Source organism: Haemaphysalis longicornis, unplaced genomic scaffold (assembly GCF_048455015.1).
Source record: "Haemaphysalis longicornis isolate Haplotype H1 unplaced genomic scaffold, Haemaphysalis longicornis Haplotype H1 scaffold_9, whole genome shotgun sequence".
In the NCBI taxonomy this organism is placed as follows: Eukaryota; Metazoa; Arthropoda; class Arachnida; order Ixodida; family Ixodidae; genus Haemaphysalis; species Haemaphysalis longicornis.
In genome coordinates, this window is record NW_027526460.1 from 87,611,459 (window position 1) to 87,627,809 (window position 16,351).

The 16,351-nt window shown below is 49.5% G+C and overlaps 2 protein-coding genes across 3 annotated transcripts in view; one reads left to right on the plus strand and one right to left on the minus strand.

Annotated features, from left to right (window-relative positions):
• The window catches only part of LOC144153028 (toll-like receptor Tollo), a 51,414-nt gene extending 48,359 nt beyond the window's left edge, over positions 1-3,055 (minus strand). The window contains exon 1 of the mRNA XM_077684662.1: positions 1,670-3,055. The gene's annotated coding sequence lies outside the window, so the exon portion shown is untranslated. The remainder of the gene's footprint in view (positions 1-1,669) is intronic.
• LOC144153878 (uncharacterized) overlaps positions 1-16,351 on the plus strand; it is a 785,919-nt gene that overhangs the window by 187,734 nt on the left and 581,834 nt on the right. The window lies entirely within an intron of this gene.

Below are 16,351 nucleotides of genomic sequence, written 5' to 3' on the forward strand. Positions count from 1 at the left end.
CAGGACTCCGTTGGTGCGGTTTGCCGTCTTCGCCCTTTCAGCGAGCCAAAGCTGCTTACTTAGGTCCGAGCTGGCAAGTTCACTCTCCCACTGCTCTTATGTAGGATTAGGAATTGGTGCAAGGTCTGGGTTTGAAGGGCATGCCCAAACCATATGGAAGAGCGTTGCTGGGCTGCCGCAGTGCCTGCACAAGGGGTATAATTGGGGGTGAATGGCGTGTAGCCGTGTGGGATGCGGAAATGTGTTTGTTTGAAGTTGTCGGAGGGGACTTGTTGTTCTTTTGTTAATTTTTCTGCCGGTGGTGGGAAGGTGCGTCGTGTGAGCATGTAGTGTTGGGTGATGTCGTTGTGTGTGATGAGTGAGTGACTGGTCCTCTCATCGTCCTCTTGCGGTGCCCGGCGAGCAAATCTCGGGCGTGAGCGTGAGCCGCTGCATTGCCGCGAAGGGATGAGCGGGCAGGCGTCCAAATGATTTTGACTGTTCTTTCAGGAGGGCTTTGGACTAGGATGCGTAGGGCTTTCGTCCAAATCCTTACGGCTATGTACTTCCGACACGCCGCTTGCAAGTCTGTAATAATAATTTCGGCTTGGGTCTGGGTTATGGCTAATGCGAGCGCCGCTTCTTCCGCTTCGAGGATGGTAGCCTGGCGAAGGGTGATACTGGTAATAAGACCAGTGGGGGTGGCGACAACCGCTGTTTTGGAATTAGGGAGATATCATGACCATCTTATACCGTAAACCCTCGTTACAACTAAATTGTTTTATCCCAATGCTCCCTTACTGGAAGTTTTCCACGGTCACAACTAGACAGCTCAGGGACACCAAATATCCTGCTTATTACGAAGTGAATTTCCTATCCATAGCAGTTTGTTATAACGGGTGTTTAGTTTTATTGATATTAAGCAGCTACCTTATTCACGCCGTACAGTTTGGTCAATTAATCTTGAGTGCATTTCGGCCCACCAAGCAGCGACGGTAAGCCTACTCTGCGTTACTGCGGTCTTAAAAGACTAGAAAATGCCTAGAGGAAAAAAAGACAACTTGTGGCTTTCTAGCCATAAGTAACCATATGAAAAAAAAAAAAAAAACATAACAAGATCACGTTGGTTGCACAACACCGCGTGAAACAAAAAACAAAATAGGAGTGTATACCAGCGCTGTTACCTCCTGTGGTACGGCAGCGTATTACGCAGGGGCAAATCGCAGATATGATGGCTAAGCGAAATAAAAGTAACCAAACTTACTCCTGGGTCGCACTGTAGAGTTAAATGTGGGTAAAGTTACTTGGCGCACCAGCAAGCGGTAAAAAATATCCCGGAAAATATGGTGCCAGAAAATATGTACCCGGAGAAAACAATTCCGGAAAATGTGGTCCCAGTAAAAATGCTCCCATTGCAAAGGTTAAAAAAAAAAAAAAATGTCCCAGAGAACTTTGGGCGCACCACAGGTGAACGACGTTGCGAGAACAATGTGTAACGAGACTGTCACCGTCTCACGCTGTGCCAATTACTAATCTGTGGCGACAACTCCTAGGCCGACAAAATTTCCGCAGAAAAAGAAGAAACAAAAGAAAAAAACAAACACACTCGTGAGGCGTACAACAGCGATTTTACGAAACTTAACGAAGTGTCTCGGGGCAGGAGGGTAGTGAAACATGTCGGCAAGCTCACCGGGTTCCCCTGGCGTAATCACAAAAGGGTGCCGAGCGCCGCGCCGCAAGCGGGGCCGTTGATCCGCACTTCAACAGCCTTCAGCTCCGGTTATCCAAGGGCTAAGCAACTGCAGGCCAATGTCGCCGCGGAGGAAAACCAAGCGGGACGCAACAGGGCCGGCGCAACGCGTCAGTCGTGAATTCAGCCGGCGACACGGCACATTCGTTTCGGACGTCAAGGGGCCGTGACTCAAACCGGGGCTTAACGCACGTTGCGACACTCCGCCGGAGACGACACGACGAAAGAAAAGTAGTTCCCGTTCACACGTGAGCTTTAGCCGTAGGAGCAGCGTCAGCGACACGATCAAGGCTTCAAAAAAATAAAACAGAAAAAAATCTCCACGCGTGCATAGTTTCAGTGTTACTTTTCCACTTCTTCTTCCATCGGTTGATCACCCAGAAAGCACCGTTGAGTTCGGAGAACTAAGATAGTTTCGTAAACGCCTGGCCGTAACCGAAACTAGATACACTGATGACACGAGGTCAACAAACTTGAGTAGCGCGGTGTCCTCGCTATTACAGCATGTCCAACGTAATCCGGCGGCGTCACCAAACCTATCACCGGCCCGCGAGCGAGGAAGCCGTCTTCCGGCGGAAGTTCAGCAGAGCAGCGCAGCGGCGCCAGCACCAACCGGGTCCGTCGTCCACCAGCGAGAGGTTCCGTTGCGTCGTCGGCGCCGCGAGCATGTCTTCACGCCCGAGCGTCCCAACGAGCGGGCGTTCCGGGAAGCTCTGGCCGCGGCGGGCCCGATAACATCGGTGGGACGGACGGCTCGCGTTTTTTGCTCCAGCTTTGTTCTTTCGCCGACCAGCACCTCGTCCGGCGGCGGGCCAGCAGCAACACAAACAGCGCACCGCGACCAGTTTTTCCAGTTTAGGCCGACGACGGAGGGAGAAGCGGCAGCGATCTCCCCTCGGCGCTTGATCGCCGCCCGTCGGCAGCAACAGCAGCAGCAGCGGCAGGCGTTGGAATGGCGTCCGTTGTTGGCCGGCTGGCAGCCGAGTCAGCTTGCAGTATATATCGCCACCGTCTCCTCCCCACTTTTATCTCTCGGCACTGCGGGGTCTCGGCGCCGAGCCAGTTCCGGTGAGCTTTCTCTCCGCCTTGGTGCTGCCGCTGCTGCTGCCTTGGGTGGCGTGCGGTGGGGGCTCTCTCGCTCGCCGCGGACGCGAGGCGTTTTTATGGTAATGACGACGCGCGAGCTGTGATGCCTCCTCCTCCTCCTCATCCGCGAGCATCTTCTCCTCTTGAGATCAAGAAACGTGCCCGCACGCTCTTCGAGGTCAGGGGCGCGCGGCCGAGGAAACCGCGCGGTTCGTGCTCGGGACTGCCCTTCCGAAGCTCGCCCACAACAGACGTCGGGCCTTCTTCTTCCTTCGGCAGGAGGTGGGGAAGGTTATCGCCGCTATCGGCCGCCAACCTGGCGTTTATCCGTTTATCTCCTCCTCCTCTACAGTTCATCACCATGTCCGCCCGAGCGTCACATCTCGCTGAGCGGGCTTTCTTCTTCGTGGGGGCTAATAGGCTACGTGTTGGCTTTATCGCCTGCCCAAGGGAATGCGCAGTCCCGATTAGCGGCCGCTCAGGGTGCCTCAGCCGTCGGGGCGCTTTCTTTATGTTGTTTTCTGGGAGTTAAAAAGAACAGACGAACATTAACACGGCGAAGAAAAATGAACGGAGCGCTTCTTGCTCGGCTTGTGGTTAAATATTCACCTGTTTCAACCCCTGGTCGGGATCAGGCGAGGTGAGATTCCCTCTGCTGTGCGATAGGAGTTCCTTATGAATGCAGTGTCCTGCGTGAGGCCGGCAATAAAATATTGACCTTCACAGGTTTCTCCAACGGATCTATCGTTGGGAATGCCGGCACAGACGGCTGCAAGAATATGTTAAAAAAAAACAAAAAAAAACAAATTACCTTCTTGTCGTCTGTCAATCTTGGGCTTTACGTGAATTTGGTAGCACACGTGGCACGATCTTGTTTCTTTGTACTTTTTTTCCGGGGCTCACGCACGTACACCCAAGAGCGGAAGTCTACGGACCACGAAAGCAGCAATTTTGAGTTATTTCTCTGTCGCACGGCAGCCCGGAGTGCTATGTGCGGTAGTTTTCATTAGTTCAGTACTTATACGACATCTCGCATGCATTCAACAGTTTGTCGGGCTGCTATAGGAAGAGAAGTAACCTAAAATTGTCATTTCCCTGGTCCGTAAACTTTTGATCGTGGCTGTGCGTTGCTTGCACCAGGAGCCCGCAGGAAGGACCAGCGTTCCGCGGTGACGTCAGCTTGTCCTTGGTTGGCATGAGTGGACATCACTTTGCACGTGGTCGCACGTCTGTGACCCAGGACCATATAGCCCCGAAGGTATGCAGTTTCCCACACACGTGGTGGCATTCACAGAACAGCGTTCACGTCCATCCAAGGAGTGACCATCTTAAAGTGTGCGTTCGTTTGGACAAAACAAAGAAGCCATAAAACTCCATGCTAAATTTTCTAGAAGGATATCTGACGTCAATCTCCAGGCCAGCCGCACTTAGCGAATGTGGCGCTGGGAAGTGTTTTATCCTTTGGTGAACTGTTCGGCTGGGGAAAGAGCTCACAAGTTAATGTAAAAAGAGCGTAATTTTGCTCTTAAAAGATTTATTTATAGTTTGCGTACCAATACAGTAGGCTCTCGATAAACGGAAATCGCTTAAACGGAATTGCCACTTAAACGGAATAGTAGCCTGTAAGTTGGTTGGTTGTGTATTCAATAGCGTGACAAAACTTTCGTTATTCGGAACTAAAATTTTCGCATCACCGTGTAAACGGAACAGTGTTGACAGAACTTCTTGTCAGGCTGATGGCCGTGAGCATCAGCTGCTGAAGATCCTGATCACAGATATGCAGTTGCAAGGACTCAAAAAATAAATTGACGCATTTTTAGTGCACAATGTCTAATCGTTGCCAAATTAACTTTGTTAATGCGTGCCTAAATCTCTCGTAGTTTTCTTTCTTTCTAAAAAAACTATCTGCTACATTCACCTTCTAATGCTTCGAGTTCCATGAAAGGGTATTAATAGTGTGCATGCACATAAATTTTCACTACAGCACATCTCTCGCAGTAAACAGAACTCCTGTTAAATGGAACGAATTTTTTCGGACCCCTGAAGTTTCGTTTATCGAGTGTCTACTGTAAAACCGTATGTTTAATAGAAAGCTTGTGCACTGACAATTTTTTAAACGCTACTTAGAATACACACAGGTGGCGAAAAAAAAAAATTGTAATCTGAGTTGTTTCTTTTGTCTTCAGCGTGCGGTCTCGGTTCTCGTTTTTCAAGAAGATGACTTCTGGCATGCTCACATACGTCGTTCTTACGATCCCGGCATGAAATGCTTGCTCGGAAACAGCAGAGTATCGCACAGGGCGTAAAAAAAAAAAAAAAAAAAAAGAAAACATTGCAGAAACTTCGAAGTGAGAATCGTCGCACAATGCTTAAGCGTTCACCGCCATGCTGTACACAGAGCCCTGTTATTACTAGGCACAAATGTATTGCTGTGAAGACATTTTTAACACGAAAGTGTTCTTCTTCTGGATACACGAAGATGTCCCTAATGTCATATCCGTCATGGAAGTGACGTCCGTACAACGAAGCAAGCGGCCTGTAAAGGGTGCACCCCTGCACACAGGGTCCTCTTGCAGGGAAGCAACCTTTGGTACTAAAGAGTACGTTATACTTAGGGTTGCCGGTTTTCGGGTATTATATTTTAACACGAAAGTGTCTTCTGCCGGGATACACCAAGATTTCCGTGCCGTCATATCCGTCACGGAAATGACGCCAGTACACCTTTGCCGAAGCGACCCGCCAGCAGGAAGTCGCTCGCCAAGCACACCCCCAAGACAGCCTCCGACCCGCAAATCATGCTGAGCTGCAGATTTCGCTGCACATTTCACTTTCGTGTTTTACCGATTCCCATGACAGAGGAATCAACCACAGTTTTTTTTTTCAAGGGAAGTACAGGCAATTTGATACTGAATGCTGAAGGCCCTGGGACGTTTTATTAGTAGCATGTTCTGACATATCGGGGAAAACAGTGCGGTGACGAGGACGAAAGAAAAGAAAAAGACAGTGCATATGCTGACTAACAACTGGGCGTCCTTTATTGCGTACTGCATTTCACAACGCTCAAAAAATAAAAAAAAAGAAAAGTAAAAAGGGAAAGAGAAAAATTAGCTCCAATACACGCCGTGAAGGTGGTTGGACTGCGAAGCAGTAAACGACACTCACAACTATTACTCATGCAACGTCACTTGAATTCACACACGTGGCTCTACAGAAGAGTGAAACCAAAGACGACCGAACGCAGGAGCGATGTCGGAAAGAAAACAGAGAGGAGCCCCTGGCGAAAAGTGAGGGGGAGAGCGGCACGCGTGGCTCTGGCGTCATCTCTATTACCGCCTTCCCCTCACGCTTATTCCATGCATCGCCGCCAAAGAGCGCCCTCCCTCTTCTCAGACGCTGTCCCGTTCGCTGCTAATCTAAACCACGTGAACGCCATTACCATATGTTATGCGGTTTGCACTTCACGCGAGGGCTTTGAATGTGTGCAGATGATAGATCCGCCGCTGTGCTCGTTGAGTGCACCGTATGTCTCCCCGTCTCCATGCGTGTGCCTAGCTTAATCGGTAAGACGACAGGCTGTCGCTCCGTTACTGTATTCCGTTCCAGGTTCGGTTCGCGGTGGTGCCAGTAATTTCTTTTGTTTGTTCACGGGAGTTTTCTGTTGACGCCGACGGTCGCGACAGAATTCTTGGCTGGTAGATGTATGGTGCTTCGCAGTAAAAGGAAAGAAGAAAGAGTAGAAGATGATGTACACGACACTAAAGGCAACTCTCCAATACTGCAATCACTGATACGCGTCATCAATGTACTCGACGTCCTTCTGAAGCAATGCAACAGCGGGCTGACTAACACGTTTCACCCCTTCGCTATTGTGTAGGCCTCAAAAATCTCGCGCGTGCGCGAGCCCAAGTAGTGCATTTTCTGGTGCGATGAAAGCGGGACCCATGAAGCGTTACAGAGGGACACAGGGGTTTATGCTCGCGCATTTAATATTCTTGCGCGCCGAAGCATTGCAATGGGTGCTGCGAACCTCTAGTTCACAGCATTGGAAAAATAGACGACAAAAGAAAAGTGTCTATCGCAAGTCAAAAGTGTCTATCGCAAGTCAAAAGAAGGTGCATAGTAGGTGAAGTAACAATTAATGGAACACTGTCAAGCGTTCCCGCGGAGAATCCCTTCTTTTGATCGCCTACCTCGCGAAGGCGATCCCTTTCGGGAGTTGTCTCTCTCTACGGAATAATCCATATCCTCAGTTTCACAAAGTTAAATACAGAGGGCGCTAAGCTAAGCGTGGTAACTTTATTTTTCACTACAATTCGCGTACAATTTATGGTTAAAAATACGCTCTGCAATTTCTCAATAGCTGAAACCGAACACTCTGAGGTGTACGCCTTGAGAGATGACGTACATCCGCGTCGGCTGAGTCTTGCTAAAGGTAACGCAAGAATAGCTTCTCCCACGCACCAAGCAAGGTCATATAGCGTTTTCAGACTGAAAAGCAGCTGGGGTACCAGGTTGCCTTCAAAATATGCATATATGTATTTTACCGGACATCTATACCATCATCAAGAGCGCGAAAGTTGGTAAATTTTAGTTTATAGGAAATAAAAATACAAGCTTGGAAGGCAAAAGATTTACGCACATATATAAAGTGCTGAGATGAAATGTTTCGTAACAGTTGCCGCGAGCAAGTAATGGCGGCAAGTTTTCTGACCTCACCCGTTCATCAACGGCTTTCCGCTCGCTTCACTCGTGATTACTTCTCTGAGCTGACTATCTCTAGTTGACCGTCAGTGTAATATATCCTCGCCGATGTGTCCCACGCACTCGCACGCATCACCACACTACACATGACCACAAAAAGTGTAGGACCATTTTGCTAGCGGCTGATGATACTGGGCAGATGCGATTTCCTACATGTTTACGGTTTCACTGTTGTTCTGTATGAAGGTACCGCCAGTCAGCTCCCACGCATCCGGGAAAAAAAAAAAAGAATCCAATTTTCAAGTTGTGGTCAGTTACGTACTAGCTAACGTATACCCTGGACTCCAGCAGTTTGAAGATCATTCCACATTTGCAAAACCACGTAACAAATTTCGCCATCTCGTAAAGCTCACTCAAAGTTTCAAAATAACTCAAAACGCTGCCATTTATTTTTGCATCGAAATCACATTTTTTTTTCATGCCTCTGACACCTGTAACATAACCGAATGACAAAAACAGACAACAGTGTTTTGGTTTCCTGGTTCAAACACTCCGAATTCCTAGGCCACAACTGAATCGGTCACGCTGTGTTCCCTACGTGCAGTTTAACCTAAACTGACTTTAAACGTTTACGACCAGGCTGTGGCCAATGCGGCCATAGTATCTGTCGGTTTAAACGAACAGAATCGGTCGCCACGTATCTCGCGCCCGCATTCAAAGAAAGAGCGGAAAGCCAGAACCAGTACACGCCGCGGAGCGGGTTTGGGGGCTTCCGCTGTCTGTGAGCGAAATAACACGGAGTGTGACCGGGGAGACTTACGGCGATTCAGAAGCGAACTCGACAGTCGGGTAATAAATTGCGACGCCAGTGATAAGCTGATCCTCCACAGGCACGCGGCACTAGCGCTCGCTCCCTCAAAAGGCCTCGAGCGTGGGGGTCCAAACCGACACCACGTACAGAGGAAAGAAAGCCTGCGAGGTGTTTCTCGTTCTTGTTCTTGTCCTTAAATTGTCGTTGCGTTAGAACTTCGCTAACTGATCATTTATCGCTTTATCAGTAACGTAGGGAAATCCCGGCATCTGATTTTAAAACTGTCTGCAAGTAACGTTTTGCGAAGGCTGCGTCTTTGTCGGGGTGTGTACGCCATCGGGTGCCTCGGCGCGCTACACTTTTACGAAAAGTGGTTCTGTGCTCCCCGTCTTGTGAATCGCAACAGGAGGCGGAAAATGCGCACTGTCCGGGTTATCTGATAAGGCTTAGGAGACGGCGGGCTACCGTCTCCAAAGGGCATCCGCGACGTCCAACTGCCGCGTTGTCCCATGTAAACGCAGCGCTTCGCAAGCTGGCAGAGCGGACTGCACGCGTTCCGTACTGGGCTTCCGATCTCGAACGGGATCAAGTCAGTCAAATAGTTCAATAGGGCTTCCTTTCAGGGTTCTCCTTCGGCGATGGGTGGCGCTCATTTATGGCCTCGGGGTCAATAAATTAATACGCGGGTCGAAGGGAGCCGCGGAGAGGGCTATAAAAAGAGGGGCCCGGTTCTTAAGGGGAAATAAAGAAACTTGGAGACCACCGTGTGCGCGGGGAGTGCTACGGCAACGGAGCAAAGCAGCTCGGTAGCGAAAAGGAATGTTTTCTTTACCTCTCCCGTTTTTTGTGTATGTGAGTGAGCTGCTCATCGAACGGGGGGAGTCTTTTGTCCGAAGTGTGGGGCGGCAGGACGTACAGGGGTTATAGTCTCCGCTGTAGGGACGTCCGCCCGCCGTTTCCACCCGGCCCCCCCTTTTCTGGCTCTCTTCTCTTGCCCCGCAGCAGCAGCAGCAGCAGCAGCCGGAGGTAGCAGAGGCCGGGTGGGGGCCCCCCGAGGTTCCATATATCCTGCTCAGGCGGCAGGAGGGAAGAGACGAGGACCCGGGGTTTAGCAGACGGGAGCTCGCACTTTTCGTAAACACAAACGAATGGGAGGCCCGCCTCCGGGCGCCATTGTCGGCGAATGGCTGCTTTGTGCCCGGGTGACCGACCCTTGAGCGGCTCCGCAAGCAGGACCCGACGGGGTGCTCCCCTCTCTGCCCCCCTCTCTCTCTCTTTCTATCGTCGTATACGGTAATAACTCCGGCCAGACGGACTCCGGGGACGTTGTGCACGGGATCGGGCCCCTCACCTCTTGCCTCGGCCACCATTTTTCAAAGGGGGCTAGCGCACCTCTGCCGCGGGCCCTTGGCTTTATATGAGGCTGGGGGTCCAGAAAGATGGACTGGGCCGGAACCAGTGCCCGGATACCGTTTCCCGCAGGTTGGAGCACGTGTGTGGAAGTTAGTGGCGCAGTGGCTGGTGATGAGGGGCAGATGAATTAAAGTCGCTCTACTACGTATTCCATTTTGAATGTCTGCTTAGGGCTTACGTTTACAAGTGCTGACTAGATATGAAGTCATTTTTGGTGAGCAGGAATTCATTTGAAGGTTTGAAAAAAAAAGTAATTGAGGCAGAGAAATTCTAGATCATGCGCTTCACGAACGTTGGCTGAAGGTATAGACAATTAACAAGCTGCACTGAATTAAGCTGGCAGTAGTTCTTGTGCTGGAGTTGATTGTTGAAGGATGAAGCTGTTAGACATTCAACTGCTCCCGATTTGCGCTGTCTCGATTTATCGCTTGACCACGATTTTTTTTCCCTACCTCTATCGAGTTATCTCTCGAAGTGGTTCGCCACACTCAAACACGGGAGACGGCAATTTCATGTAGTCTTCGAACCGAACACCCGTCGGTTAGAGTTCGTGAGGTTCTCTCTGATGGCGCGAAGCAAATATTTCTGCTTTATCGATAAGCAACCTCTTAGCTGCCGTCAATGTTTTTTTTTGTGTGTGTGTGTGCGTGTGTGCCCTCTAATTTGTTTTCTCGCAAAAATCATCGTCCGGGTGCACTGTACCGTTTTGGCAATGCTGTCGACCGAGAGCGTAGCCCTGTCCGCGAACAATTCAGGCTCACCACTCTGAATACGACACCATATACCACAAAGACGTGTATAATAACCGGCGTATCTACAGCCGGCAAACATAACGGACTAAAAAAATTCGACACCATTAAAGCAGTTGTCCTGTTCATGCAGCACAAGCTTCAGGCTCTTGGTACGTTCTTTTTTATTTGCTGGGAGCGCACTTCGCTCCATCCGGCCCCCCTTTAGCACTCCCGTCGTCTCATACGTATAGGTAATACAGATAAGAGAAAGAAGCGCAAGAGCATCCGACATCCTATATGGTTCATCTCCTCCACTGCGAGCTGCGCGCGAACAAAGTGCCCGAATAGAAATGGTCTGGGCATGGCGCGTCCTCAGTGTCTTTTCCCAATACGTGCCCCCTTCCAGCGCGGAGCTATGCGAGGCTCCGAAGGCGCCCAGCCAGGACGCTTGTTAGCGCAGCGAGCTCCGCTTCTGCGTCTCGACTATTCCGTGCAGTGTGGATCGAGGGGCCAGCAGAAAGAGCAGCGTGGGTTAACTCGTAAGCTTGCAACACTTAAGTCAAACCCATTCGCCTGGGTTGATAAGAAACCACTGAAGGTCTAATTGTAATGTGCTGAGTTATGATTGGAATAAGAAACGGCGAGTTTGTGCTGCTATAGACGTAAGCAGAATCGGCATGAGAGTTTGTTACGGTCCTAATACAGATTTTGCAGTTTCGGACGCACTGCATGTAAGTACACACGGTGATCCCGATCGCGGCGGAGAGGCTTGCCGTCGCGGGGAGTGCTCCAAGGCGTCGCCCTCTCCCCCCTCCTGTTCGGAGACGACGGCAACTGGAACAGAAGGTTATGACCTTCCGCAGGCAGATGTGTGCGTGCGTGTGTGTGCATTGCAGCAGCGCCCAGGCTGATCCTCCAGCCGGGAGCCTGCTGGTTTACGGCCACTTGCTTTACGATAGGGCACGCCGGTGCCTCCCATTCCGCCCTTTGTTTTTCGTTTACGACCTCCGCGTCTGCTCGGCGCTTCGCGCCCCGATCGGAACACGTCTTCCGCGCGTCGGGAACCTGGAGCCGAGAAGCCCTGCGTGTTGCTCGCTACGTGACAAAAGGCTGAGATCAGAGCCCTCTTCCTTTTGTCGTTGAGATTTTTTTTCCCCTTTTATTACGCGTTGTTTATTTTTCTTTCAACGGGTTATCTTTATTTCAGAGAGTCGCAGCTTCGGTGGTCTGGTGACACTAAGTTAGAGCGTTGGGTACTCTTCTGCACCCTTTCGAAAAAAAAGAGAATTCAAAAAGAGAACAGTGCGATAACACGAAGGAAACGCTTTCGCGTAGCTGCTTATTTTAATTATTTTAAGCTCGTCGCGACAGGTCGAAGCAAAACTATATAAACTCATGGCGGATGCGTAAAGGCTGCTACTCGTAAAGTCGGTGTCGCAGTTCGGACCTACCACGCCGCGGACGCTTCAGTGCACAATTAAATGACAGGAAACTTCTGCTTACTTCTCTGCTCCCCCGTTTATATATTACTTAATAAGGATTATTCTACGCAGATAAATTGTTCAAGTCTAAACATGTGAGTGCTGACCCCTGTAACGGTCGCAAGTAAAACAGATATATATATATATATATATATATAGGGTTTGGAAATGAGGGGCTCGTTAGGAAATACAGAAAGGAATGCCGGCAGTCTACAACGCCAAAGAAGGCATAGGGGAATGGTTAGACGATTTTTTACCGTTAGTGACGTTAAATAATTTTATTTTATTATTAATTACGTGAGAAAGAAAGAAAGAAAAACACGCGCTCAGAGTGGGGACCGAACCCACGCCTTTCGATACCGAAAGGCGTGGGATACCGAAAGGCGTGAGAAATACCGAAAGGCGTGGGTTCGGTTCCCACTCGAGCGCGTGTTTTTCTTTCTTTCTTTCTCACGTAATTAATAATAAAATAAAACCGGCATTTCTTTCTATATATATATATATATATATATATATATATATATATATATATATATATAAGCAAGCAAGTATGCACACGCCTCGCTCATACGTCATTCATACCAGATTAAGCATAATATTCCCATTAGCATTACGTAACGGAGTTGTGTCCTCATTCGAAATCAGCATACTTACAGTTTCAGATTTACTCAACTCACGAATGTGCTGCTTCAGGCCTTGACCGGGACACCCGGCACAACTTGATATAGTGAGGGCATCGGATACGTCACAATTGAACCATGCACTGCCAATAAGATGGACATCTGGGCAAGTTGGTATTGGTTAGGCATCTTGAACGGCAGCATAATAGACACATACGGGGGAAAGAAGATGAAAGGGCGACGCTATACTCACAACAAATTTTATTGAAACCGCAACACAAACTTACACAAAGTACGTATAGGGCAGAACCCACGTGCTCCCACATTATGACGCACATCCTGTCGTCTTCTTTCTCTCGTGTCACAGTGCCTGTGTTTACTACGCTGCCGTTCAAGGTAACGTCACAACATGCAGGCATGCACGGAGATGATGTCTCGTGGCGGTACTCTGGTGAAAAACGCGTGCGGTGTGATAAGCTGCGCTATTACTTTACTCAGGAGTTATTTCATGAAGAGATTGATGATTGGAGTAGCGGGCCCAAAGGGGGCGGAGCAAGGGTGATCAGATCGTACGCAATCTTGCTGTCACGGCCTGACTGGAGAGGGGAGGCTGACCTCGACAAGTCATGTACTAAAGAATACCCCTCACACTCCAACCAGAGCTCTCAAAAAGGTCAGCTTGATCCGCCTCTGCCCCGAGGTTTTGTGCGGCCGCTAAGCGCCATCCGCGCGAGATCGTTCCTCTTACTATACTTATACCTCAGTTTCAAGTTTGAAGCGCTGCTAATAAAACTTGCTAACCTTCTTTTCTGATATATCAGTTACTGTTCACTGCAGTGGTGAAACCTGTTTTATCGTGGAGGCAAAAAGCCAGAGCGCCAGTGCGTACGAGACTTCGGTGCCGCAAGGCTGTATTGAACCTCGTTACAACGAAGTAGTGTCGGGACAGCAAATTAGTTCGTTATATCCGATATTCGTTGTAACAGTGCAGGTCAAAATCGAAAATCTGGCTCCCGCAAAAATACTTGCTACAGAAATGTATTTTTTGTCGGCCTCGAATCCACTATAAACAAGGTAACCCTAACCTTTCTCCTTGTTGCATTTCAACCTCAATGGACCAGAACATGACTCCGTGAAATTACAACAGAACAAAGTTCACTTGACAAAACGGACCTGCGGCCTTATTTATTTTATGAAGGATGTGATCTTCGTCTGGTGGCTACTCACAGCACTGAACAGGATGAAGTTTTCCACATTGTTTACGAACAACGGACCTTTATACTTCTGCAGTTTCAGACGACGGGTTTTTTTGTTTTTTTCAAGTAGCTTCTCCGACTCTTGGTCAAATATTTCTTCGTTATATTCGATATGGCGCGCGGCTCTCACGGTTTCAGTTTCGTTATAAAGGAGTAAGTGTCATTGAAATAAAGAGTGACCAACCAAAGTTTGTGTTTATTTCGCTATAACTGATCATTGGCTATATCAGTGTTCATTATAACGAGGTTCAAGTGTACTCCACTCTATGTATACAGCCCTCCACAACGGCGCATCTCGTAGCCCTTATCGAGTGCAGCAAGCTCGACCGATTGGGCATGTTTCTACATATTCCACCTTGCGCAATACCTAAGCGGTACGTCATTGCACCGAGGAATGAAAGTGCGCAATTTGTTCATATGCACCAAAAAAATCGATGTTCGACACGATCTCATTTTCTTCCGAGTTTGCTTCGTCATCGTCACTGAAGACGATGACTGCTACCGCTTCTTCTTTGCTTTGTCGATAGCGGCATTCCTCTTTGGATCTCGAACGAACCTCGCAGCAAAATCACCTACAACAAAGAAGTACCTGCCGGCACCCGTGATTAACGAGGAGAATGACCGACCGGCCACGGACACCCAACTCAAGAGAGAAAAGATGCACATGCGGCTATAGGCCTGCTAGGCTACTGCACATTGAACTACAGCTTTGAGATCGCGATAGCTGTTGGCACACGACATGGTGATGATGATGGCTACTGCACTCGGGGAAATACCAGAGTCCTTCAATGATTCTCTGGTCGTGAAACTCCCGGCCAAGTTTCGTACGTGGACAAAGGCTACCGCGAGGGGCGCCACCGCAGATCGGAGGGCATCGGGCGGCCGCCGCTGCTCTGTAGCTAGACCGGCAGGCAGGAACGCAGTAGCAGCATGCTCGTTCGCACGAAATTTCGCCACTCACAAGATGATAAGTCCATTTGAGCGGCCAACGACACGTAAAGCGAAAGCGCGCACTGCTGATAAGGCGGAGAGTGTCTGTTTTATCTTACTCCGTGGTCCTTTCCCTGCCAAACGCGCTTTGACCAAGCCCCCCGGCTGCCCTCCGATCAACACCAGCGCCGCGGAGCGGCAGCGTACGAAGCTCTCCCATAGCGTGACAGCGAAGTTTCATGACCAGAAAGGCATTGAAGGACTCTGGAAATGCACAGAGAAATTGCGGTTTCTGTTTCCCGCGAGAGTTGCGGCACTGTTACTTTTAGCCGAATTCGCAAAACTTGTGTTCCTCGATACAACGGCGAAAGTAACTCCACGTGCGTTATTCTGAAATATGCGCTATATTAAAATTCGTAGCTCTGAAATACTTTTACATTGAAAATATAGAAAATCTGGTGGGGGTTCTTAAAATGTTCGTAAATTTGAGAAATTCGTTATTGTGAGGTTCGTAGTAACAAGATTTTAGTGTAGTAGGAAAGTCAAACTATCATTCCTGGACGTATACTGGCTGTTCACCGGTATACCGATCGAACAAATTTGCAGAAGGCGGCAAGGAAACGAAAAGAAGAAGCAGCGATTTCTCAAGTATCCGTGGCTGCACGCACGGTGGCACAGCATTTGTCCATAGCGAGCACTCGGCATTCCTGAGAAGGTCGCTATCGCGGGCTGCCGCCTGCGCTGCTAGATTTCCGCGGCACCGCGATGAAACGGCCCGCCGCCCCGTGCATGGCTCCCGCACACCGTGTAGCTCGGCGGCTGTACGTTCCGTGTCCGCCTTCTGATGCGGCGCTTCGTTATTCCTCACACGCTTACTTGTCGCGGAATTCTCGAACGCGCCACCGCGGGGTGAGGACGACGAGGTCGTTTTCCGTAAGATCGATTTACGCCCAAGGCGTTTCTTGGAGTGTAACATCATTCCTTTTTTCTTTAATATGAATTGGAAGACTCTCAAGCATTTTTCTTTGCGCCCAGAGCCACTTACGTAGAGAACGGTGCTGCCGAGGTCAGCCTGGAAAGCTTTCTCTTTTTTTTTTTTCATGAAGCGTCGGAGCCTTCCAACTGTGAACTGTAAAAAGAGAATGCGCGTGCGTTTCAGATCTGCAGCTTTTAACGGGACGGTGTCGCAAGGTCGCGGGACCCGCACGTCACGAGAATACCCGGACGCCAACGACGGAATCGTACTAAGGCGGCGCAAGCTGCCCGGAACACCAACCCCGCACGTGGCCTCGTCGATCGTATCGCGGACCGCTACCAAGTTTCATTCGACGCCCTATTCTGCAAAGTTGTACCGCATTCCACCGACCGCCTGGATGATCATCCGGCATCTGAACATGCTGCCGGGAGCCCAAGGACGCTGTGCGTATATCCAGAGTAGTACATACTCGCAGTGTGGAATTGGCCAACCAAAGAATCCATCACAAGAAAGCTTCGCGTTCAACCATCGTCGCCGTTAGACGGAGAGGTGCATGATTTTTCAAGTCGCCATCGAATACGTTCATTGCTGCAACTGAAGGAAAGTGGTCCAATATC